Source organism: Toxorhynchites rutilus, chromosome 2, assembly GCF_029784135.1.
Source record: "Toxorhynchites rutilus septentrionalis strain SRP chromosome 2, ASM2978413v1, whole genome shotgun sequence".
Lineage (NCBI taxonomy): Eukaryota > Metazoa > Arthropoda > Insecta > Diptera > Culicidae > Toxorhynchites > Toxorhynchites rutilus.
Genome location: NC_073745.1, coordinates 297,963,173 through 297,972,975, shown reverse-complemented (window position 1 = coordinate 297,972,975; position 9,803 = coordinate 297,963,173).

Below are 9,803 nucleotides of genomic sequence, written 5' to 3'. Positions count from 1 at the left end.
AAACAGACAATTTGACGCGCATCACCCATAACTCAATAATATTGCAAGCCATGTAAAAGCACATGCTGCTCACGTTAGTCAGCATTTCGTCCTCACGTGCGTCCAAAGTGTACGGTAATGGGATAATAACTACATATACCAGATGTGAAGTGAGGCTGAGTACACGAAGTGAAAGGAAACCTGTAGTCGAACGTTGTTGGTGACATTCGAAGGCATTGTTCTATGCTGTAATTAAAAATATATCCACTCATCGTATTTGAAACATTGTAGATAGGAATCGTACATGAATTTCAATCACTTTGAAACTCACGTCTTTTTAAACGGTTTTATTTAGCTTGCCCTGTAACATGTTTGTCTGTAGCTCTGTTTCACATTAACACTAAACCTACAACGAGGGGTGACCCATTTTAATTTTTTTGTCAGAATTTTCTTGCAAATTACATTGTCACAACATAATTAGCCTACACTACTTTTCTTAAAACATACATCGAATGTATTTTTCAGTGTTTACTTTTCTCTTATTATTTTTTTTAGTGAGAAATATATGTAATCTGCCCTAACTACCGCAACGGGTCATTTGACCCGTGTAAACATTCATATGATATCAGAAAGATTCGTATGTGTGGTTGTGATACAAAACCATTGTATTACACGTTTTTTGCTATTGCTTTATATATTTTGTTGTATTTGTGAATAAATAGTGAATGATCAGAATTCATTGTATTGCTGACTATCCAGGCGAGCTAACAGTAACCATTCCAATCTTCCGTGGTACACTTCCAAATGAAATCGTCCAAAAAATGCAGATTTTAAAAACATGTATTTTTGATTCGAATGAAAGTTTGTATTCCGTTTGGGTTGGAGGAAATATGAGTTTTCCACAGCAATTGGGAATTTTTTGACTCAAGCGTAACTTTTGAAAAGGGCGTATCGATTTCAGTAGGAGAAATCTTTGATAATTTATATCTTAAAAACTATGAGTCGTACCGAAATAGTGTCTTAGAAAGAGTTATAGCGTATTGATATCTAAATATGAAAAAAATATACACAGAGAAAAAAAATTAGCACTCTTTTTGTTTATTTACCAAAAAAATCTTTAATTTGCAATATCCAAAATACATATTTTTTATTTGTTTTTTAAATTTTTTCACATAAAATAGAAGTCATGTAGAAAATTTAAAAAATGGGTCCAAGATGGTAGAACTATTTTTGACGAACTTTGTAGAACATCAAATTTTTATGAATTTCCGAAACTTCGAATTTTTGTATGTTGACAATAAATTTTAGCCACAAATTATGATTTCTGATGTGATTTAAAACAAAAAAGCTCATTATAAATCTCCTTCTAAATGTAGCCATTCTCGAGATATTTTATAAAATATTTTTAATTTATTGTCTTTTTTATAGTAAATATTCCCTTTTAATATGTTTGTCGTGTTATACCGTCATGTTCATGAAATTTTATGAATTTGCTTATAATTCCCAACAACTTTTCCAAATACATGATTATGGTAAAAATATATGTTTAGGAGTTACGTTGAAAAACATTTGAAGGCATGTGGTGTTGGCCTACCCATTAGGCCAGCGCGCTCACCTTTCACCTTTTTTTTTGAATCGATCTTGACAGCCGACAGCATCGAAGTAACAGGCAAGGAGCTGGAATTGACAGGTGGTTCGTTTTCGACAGTATGAGGATAAGGCATGGATGATGCGAGAGAGGATGAAAAATGACAGCGGCTTTTTTGTTTATAAACAAAATAGATCAAATCTTTATGGTACATAGCGGTCCCCACCAACATATACTGGGCTGGTTTCAATCGAACTAGCTGTTGTGTCTCACAACCCGAACGATCAGGCGAGTCTTCAGCTCCCACAATCGCTGAGTTTCCAATCCCAGCAGCAACGGCAACAACCCTCACGTCCCGTAGAACAGCAATGCAGACAATAACTTGCAGCAGTCACCGAAACACTACAATGATGCCAACAGCGTAAACAAAACCAACATTTATGCGCAGCAAACACATAGCGGCATGCACTCCTCATTGCATGCCATTTGATATCCTCTTTCTCGGAAAACTCTAGCCGTTCGTTTGGCCGCTGTCAATTCGAACTCAAGTAATGGCTGAACAGCAGTTCTGACATAACGTTCCACCTTATTATACCGCCTTGGTAACAGGTTTGTCGTTTTGTCTCTGCTGGTGAGTAAAAAACAGAACATAAACATAAGACTAGATAAGCTCCCACATTTTGTACGGTTTCCATTACAAGATAATAAGAACGATTCAAACTGTTCAATACTCGATTTAATCAAGTTGTGAGCATTCGCGTGTGAGTGGTTGCATTCCACCAAAGTTTGTGGCAAGTTATCTTTCGCGATATAAAGAGGTAAATAGCGAGAAATTTCACACCAATACCGAATTGCTTTTAGGCGCATGTTTTTTAACCTTTTTCCTTGTTCAGCTGCGAATCAATTTCTATACGTAGACACAGTGTGAAATTCGAACTATCAGATTACGCAGTAAATGGTCGCGAATCTCTTTCTAAAGGTTAAACAGGAATTACTTTTAAGCCCAAATTTAAGGAGAACCGGTGAGAAAATAAAGTGGAGTAATTATAAACATACATATCTAAACTAAATTATATTTTTCTGTTTAGGGCTAAAATCACTAAAATCATAGTGCCCTAGAACTGAACACGAGAAATATCGAAGAGGAATTAAACGTGATTAACATAATTATCATTGAGAAACAAACAACGCATAGGAAGTAAATCGAATGAGAAACGGCCAGTTTAATCAATGATTTGATCGAATGAATGGATTAAGTCCATAGAGAGAAAAACAATTACCCGGAGGACAATGAATTAATTATCACCATGAAATTATTATTACCATGAATGAATTTTTTTTTATTATTAATTCGTTTATTTTTAACAGGCTCAATTACATAAGTTTAAAGGAGCCGAATTCTTAACTTAACATTAACTATATCTATATATCTATGAACAATTTTCCTTAACTCTATTGTTAATAAGGTAGAAAACTGATTACTCGCGGTTGACTCGAGTTTAGAAGGGTGACATATTTTTATCAGGAATAGGATGGGATATAAGGATATGTTGACAATGTTCACACTCACACTCTCACTCACACTCATCACACTCAACTCTTAAAACTATCTTATAACTACTATGTATTTACATTTCAACTTATTCTATTGTTAGTAAGAAGAGAACCGATTGCACGCGAAGGAAGAAAATGAGGGGATACGGGTATAAGGACAATCACACACGATGATCCATAGCTTTAAGAAAAACATATATTTGGGACATGTAATCAAGGTCTAACCGAGCTAACACATCTCTCACCGGCACATTGGGCTGTCTTCCTCGGACCCGAAGGGAGTTTTCTAAATTCGATTTGGCAACAAGATACTCGTCGCACGACCAAACAACGTGTTCAATGTCGTGATAACCTTTGCCACAAACGCAGATATTGCTGCTGGCAAGATTAAAGCGGAAGAGTAGTGCATCTAACGAACAGTGATTGGACATGAGTCGGGAGAAGGTACGAATAAAGTCCCGACTCAAGTCCAGACTTTTGAACCACGGTTTGAGGCTAACCTTAGGGATAATCGAGTAAAACCACCGGCCCAATTCATCTTCATTCCACTTGCGTTTCCAATGGTTTTTTTGCTTACTAAAAAATAAAATTCATTGAAGGCGATTTGACGCTGATAAATATCGCGTTCAATTGCACCTACCTTTGCTAATGAGTCAGCCCTCTCATTGCCCGGAATGGAGCAATGTGAAGGGACCCAGACAAAGGTAATGACATAAAAGCGTCTGGATAAAGCACTCAAAATTTCTCGTATTCTCTCAAGGAAGTACGGGGAGTGCTTTTCCGACCTCACTGAACGGATAGCTTCGACAGAGCTAAGACTATCCGTTACAATGTAATAGTGTTCAACAGGTCGTGAGGCGACGCTGTCCAGCGCCCAGTGAACCGCTGCCAATTCAGCAATGTACACTGAGCAAGGATATTGAAGACTGTGGGAGGTGCTAAAAAATTCGTTGAACACTCCAAATCCTGTGGACTCATTCATAGAGGACCCATCAGTAAAGTACATATTGTCACAATTGATATCCCCATACTTTGCATCAAAGATCGTTGGAACGATCCTCGATCGAAGATAATCTGATATTCCATGGATATCTTGCTTCATAGACAGATCAAAATGCACAGAGGAATTGATGTAGTCAGGAAAACAAACACGGTTGGGAAATGAAATATCATTTTTATTGTAAATATGAATTATATACTGTTATTATCACCAATGTTGCAACAATCATTATTTTTGTGCTTCATTAGGTTCATGTGAATTGTAGTACATTTACTATTACTATTATTATTATCATTATTCGTATCATGATTACTATTGTTATCGATCTTTATCATTAATACCAACATAACTCTGTAATTCAACAGGAAAATTATATTCTCCATTTGACTAAACGGATCAAGTGTATTTAATTCATTTCCGCTGCATATTATTAGTGCTACACAATCAAAACACGAACAGTAGAATTGAAATCCCAACAACAAATACACCTTGTTGATTCAACCGGACGTTATGGGTACAAATATAATTAACTTGTTTACGTTATGCCTAGATTATACCTGAAGCCAGGTATCTCTAGGCTACCTCTGTATAGGTATATAAAGTCAGGTATCTTTAAGCTACCTCTGTACAGGTATATACAGTCAGGTACCTTTAAGGTACCTCTATAATGTATAAAAAGTTACTTATATTCAAACATCATTCATCAGTCGAACAATCTTCCTTATAGAGTGAATAACAGTATACCACAATGTACTACAAATTTTTTTTCCGTGTTGTAGACCGTTTCCGAAAAACGGTAAGAAATGATCATCTGAAAAACGTTTCTTAACCGTGTCAATGATTGAGAAACTTAAGTCAATGGGATGCAATATCCTTTTAGATACATTTTAAAAAATTTGCGGATCATGCCGTTTATCTGTATACTCTTCCAAACCAAAGCAAAAAAGTGTCAAATGAAAAAGATGTATTGTCGACACCACATAGCAAATATGGACCAAGTTTTAGTGAAGATGTTAAAAATCATGTTTCGGAATTTTATAATGACGACGATATCAGTCGATCATTACCTGCCTATGAGACTATGTTTCTGTAGCCAAAGATGGGAAGCGTCAACCCATCCAAAAAAGGTTATTGATAACATCATTACGGGAAACTTTCAACAGATTTAAGGAACTTAATCCAAATTGCAAAATTGGATTTAGCTCTTCTGCATCAATGCGTCCGAAGTATTGCAAATTACTGAGTGGTTCAGGAAATTATAACCTTTGTGTTTGTACATTCCATGAAAATGTAAATCTTAAGCCTCATAGTCTCAAAAAATATTCCTTTAACTTTGAATGCAAAGAATATATGGAAAAAATACTATGTAACATATCAAATAGATCAAAATAGTGTTACCTTCGTGAACGTAAAAAAAGCCCAACAATGGACGAGTTTGAAAACTGGTTTCTAGTTGAGCTTCAGGAACGCAATTTAATTGAAATCACTTATGCACAATGGATTTCTACTGATCGTTGCGACATATCAACTCTTGTAAAACCGGTGGAAGAATTTGTATCGTATTTTTGCGAAAAAATAGAAAAATTACTTACTCATGATTACATTAAAACACAACAGTCCACATTTCTTAACAATATAAAAGCTAATTTGCAAGAAAATGAGGTTGTTGTGATTTGCGATTTTTCCAAAAATTATTCATTTGTGCTTCAAGATGAAGTTCAAAGTCATCACTGGAACAATGATCAAGCAACAATCCATCCATTCGTTGTTTATTATAGAGATGAAAAAGGTTCTCTGGCAAATTTAAGCTTTGTAGTTATATCTGAAGTTTTAAGTCATGACACAATAGCTGTGCAAGTATTTATTTCTAAATTGGTAACATTTTTGAAACAACAAATGCAGGTAAAAAGAATAAAATTCATGTCGGATGGTGCTACATCCCAGTATAAATCAATATGAGTATCAAATTGAAGGGCTTTACTAGTAGAACACAGTTATTCATGAGGAATGCAAATCCAAAATGGCCGCCACCACAAAATGGCAAATTACATATTTTCTCAAAACCCCATCAATATGGGTATCAAGTGAAGGACAGTAGATCACAGCTATTTATGGAAAAGTCAAATCCAACATGTAACAAAATAGCCAATTACTTTTTTAAACGGTTTCATTCAACGTGACCTTTTTGTATATTTCAAATTAATAAAAATTTGACCCCGTTCCTTTTGACTTATTGATCTGAAATTTGAAACAAACCTTTATCTCTGCTGTAATTATAATACTGTGTATCCCATTATCTTGAAAAATCCAATTTGAACGCCTGTAAAAAATGGGTGAATGGCTTGACTTGGAGAACACACTACATTATAAACAAAATAAATTCGACTGATAGAATACAGTACATCATCAAAATATTTCGAAGGAAATTAGGTAAGAAATAAAAAAAAGTTAAATGGTTTTATTGTAGAGAAGTACAATAATCATACAGATAATGTATTGAAAATTAGAAAATAATAAAGATAATAAACTAGAAGCTAGAAAATAATTTGGCAAGAAGCTGTTGGTAGTTATCACATCCCTTCCTTCATTAATCTAGGGAAATGATGAGAAGGCAGAAAATCGTCGGATCACCGTGAGTCTTCAGGAGAAGGAGAAGCCACTTTTGGAGACACTCTTTCAACTACACCTGTCCATTCATGGTGCTTGCGGTTACGAAAGGTGTACACTGCTTTCCGCGAGTACAAATCGCTTGCCATATGAAGAACTTACTGGTGAACTTCGACAACTTCTGTGTCTTCTGTTCTCGCGTGTTCTCGGGAACATCCAACTTATCCTTGGTAGTCACAAACAGGTTTCCTAGAATCTGGTTGAAATCCACCTTCACATATGCCTAGTCATCCATTACGCAGCAGTGTTGTTTCATTAACTTCTGGTCGTATAACATTGAACTATGCCTACGCAAAATTTCAATTAATTTCACCCAACGGATCAAACGTTAGAGCAATTTGAGTGTGTGCGGATTTTAAACGGTACACCCTTTACTCACTGAACTCATCCCCTTGAGCGCCGTGTCACCACCATTCGGCATTGCTTTGAGGGGGGTTGTGCTTATGCACTCATCACTCTGTTCTGATCACTGCTCCTCTCGCCATCATCGATGCTCCATCGTCATTATTTTTGTTACAGCATAGTTTACAGTAGAGTTTCTCAGACTATTTTGGGCAAGAGGCTCCTTTTGCAGAATGAAGTGACCTCAGACTTGTATAGGCAAATTAAGGTATATCATCTTTAGTAAACAGAACATTGTAAGTCGATATTCACCTATGACCACTTTGCCCCCAAACATCAAAGTAATTTCTATGCTATTTAATGGCTGAGATTAAACAAAATATCTGTTTACCTCTCCTAGAATAAAGGGCGAACACGAAATTATTGCGACACATTCAACAGGGCATAACATTGCTACCATTGGGTAAAAATCAACCAAATTTTGCACACTTTCTCATTGATGTGTATTGTCTACATGCTGTCAAACTCGAAGTCGTATTTTTCGATTCAACGAAAATGGAGGTGAACCAACGCGAGTCGAGAGAACAAATTCTTTCCAAACACCTGGAACTTCCTGACCTGTCGCACCGGCAGTTGGGAAAAATGTTGAACATTCACCATTCAACCGTCTCCAGAGTGTTGAAGCGGTTCCAGGAGCGGTTAACGTTGGATCACGGCAAAGGAGCTGGAAGAAAACCGGGTCCGGAGAACAAAAAGACGGAGGGAAAAGTGAAGCGGATGATTAAAGCAAATCCCAACGTCTCAAGCCGTGATTTGGCTAAAAAGATCGGCATATCGCAGAGATACGTCCAGAATGCAAAAAAGAGAGCTGGACTACATACATACAAGGTACAGAACTTCCCAAACCGCGATGAGCGGCAACAATCGACGGCTAAAACTCGGGCACGGAAGCTCTACGAGAAGATGCTGACAAAATATGGCTGCTGTGTGATGGACGACGAAACGTATATAAAAGCCGATTTTAAGCATATTCCGTGGTTGAAGTTTTTCACTGGCAAGAGCAAGTTCGATGTGGACGACAAATTTAAGAAGAAGAAAATGTCGAAGTTCGCCTCCAAATATCTCGTTTGGTAGACCATCTGCTCTTGCGGACTGAGGAGTGAGCCTTTCGTGACAAAGGGCACAATAAATGGCGAGATCTACAAATCTGAGTGCCTCGAGAAGCGCCTTTTGCCGTTCTTGCAGCAGCACGACGAAGCTCCGCTATTTTGGCCAGATTTGGCATCATGCCACTATTATTAAAGTGTTATGGAGTGGTATGAGGCCAATTCTGTCCATTTTGTTTCAATGGACATGAACCCGCCAAACTGTCCGGAGCTGCGCCCGGTGGAGCAGAACTGGGCAATAATGAAGCGGGAACTTCGGAAGAGCAAGAAGACAGTCAAAGACGAGAAGGACATGTTAAGAAAATGGGAAAAAAACTGAGAAACTGGTACCGGATGACACTGTAAAGACTTTGATGGAGGGCATCAAGCGAAAATGCGTTCAATTTTACACTCAAGGCTCCATCGATTAACTTTTCTTTTGATTTTTGAAGTAAATATATGTATAAAACTACCCTAAAATTTTGGTTTGATTCTAAACATTATAAGATAATTGGCATGACATTTTCGGTGTCGCAATAATTTCGTGTTCCCCTTTATGTGAACAGTCGTTCAAACTGAAGATTTGTCCAATATATCAGATTTAATAAACTAATTTTCACGAGAAATTCCTTAGATATCATGCGCACAGAACTACGGCCTAATGGCTATCGAGAGAGCATTGTTTTTATTTATATTTCGACATGTGACAGCTCTGAAGAAGAACAGGGTGACTCAAGTCATTAAATTCTTCAAACATAAGGTGACTATCAATACGGCATCTATATTTAAAAGTTATACTACCAAACAAGCAGATGACACCTTTGCCCCCCTCCCCAATGACCAATATGCCACCACTACCCCTATTTAATAATATTGTGTTGTTAGTTGAAAATTTATTTTTAAAACCCGAATTGAGAAAATATTTTTACTTTATTGTTTGCAAGTTTCGCAAGTGACAAAAATATTGAACGGTGTGTTACTCAGCAAAAAAAAAAGGGTTGTATGTAGGGTTCAGGAGATCGGACCCTACCTCTACTTACTCAGAACTCAAAAAGTTTCATATATATGAGAATAACTGACTAGAACTTCATTGATCACATCCAAACATATTACGAGCATTTCCCGGATACCCTCAATGGTGAGTTCCTGAGTTGAACTAAAAATTTTACAATTAATTCAATGTATGTCATATCAAGTTACTTGAATTACATCTCACCCGCATGTCGGAAAAATCAATCCGCAATAAACAAAAATTAAGCAAAATGATTGCTTTTGCTCATTATGTGATTCAGTAGAATATGTGGATTTGTTCAGGGTTTTATATAAAGTGATAACCCGTGATTAATTATTTCATTAACTATCGCATGTAAAATAACCTGTCTTGTTAAAATAACACTGAACAAAAAAGCTTAGCAGTAATAGGAGCATATGAGCCAAGATGAAGTGAATAACACGTAGTAGCACTTTTCTAATGACTCTGAATCTGACTCTCACTGACTGATTCTCTCAGCGATATCTAGTACTTTTT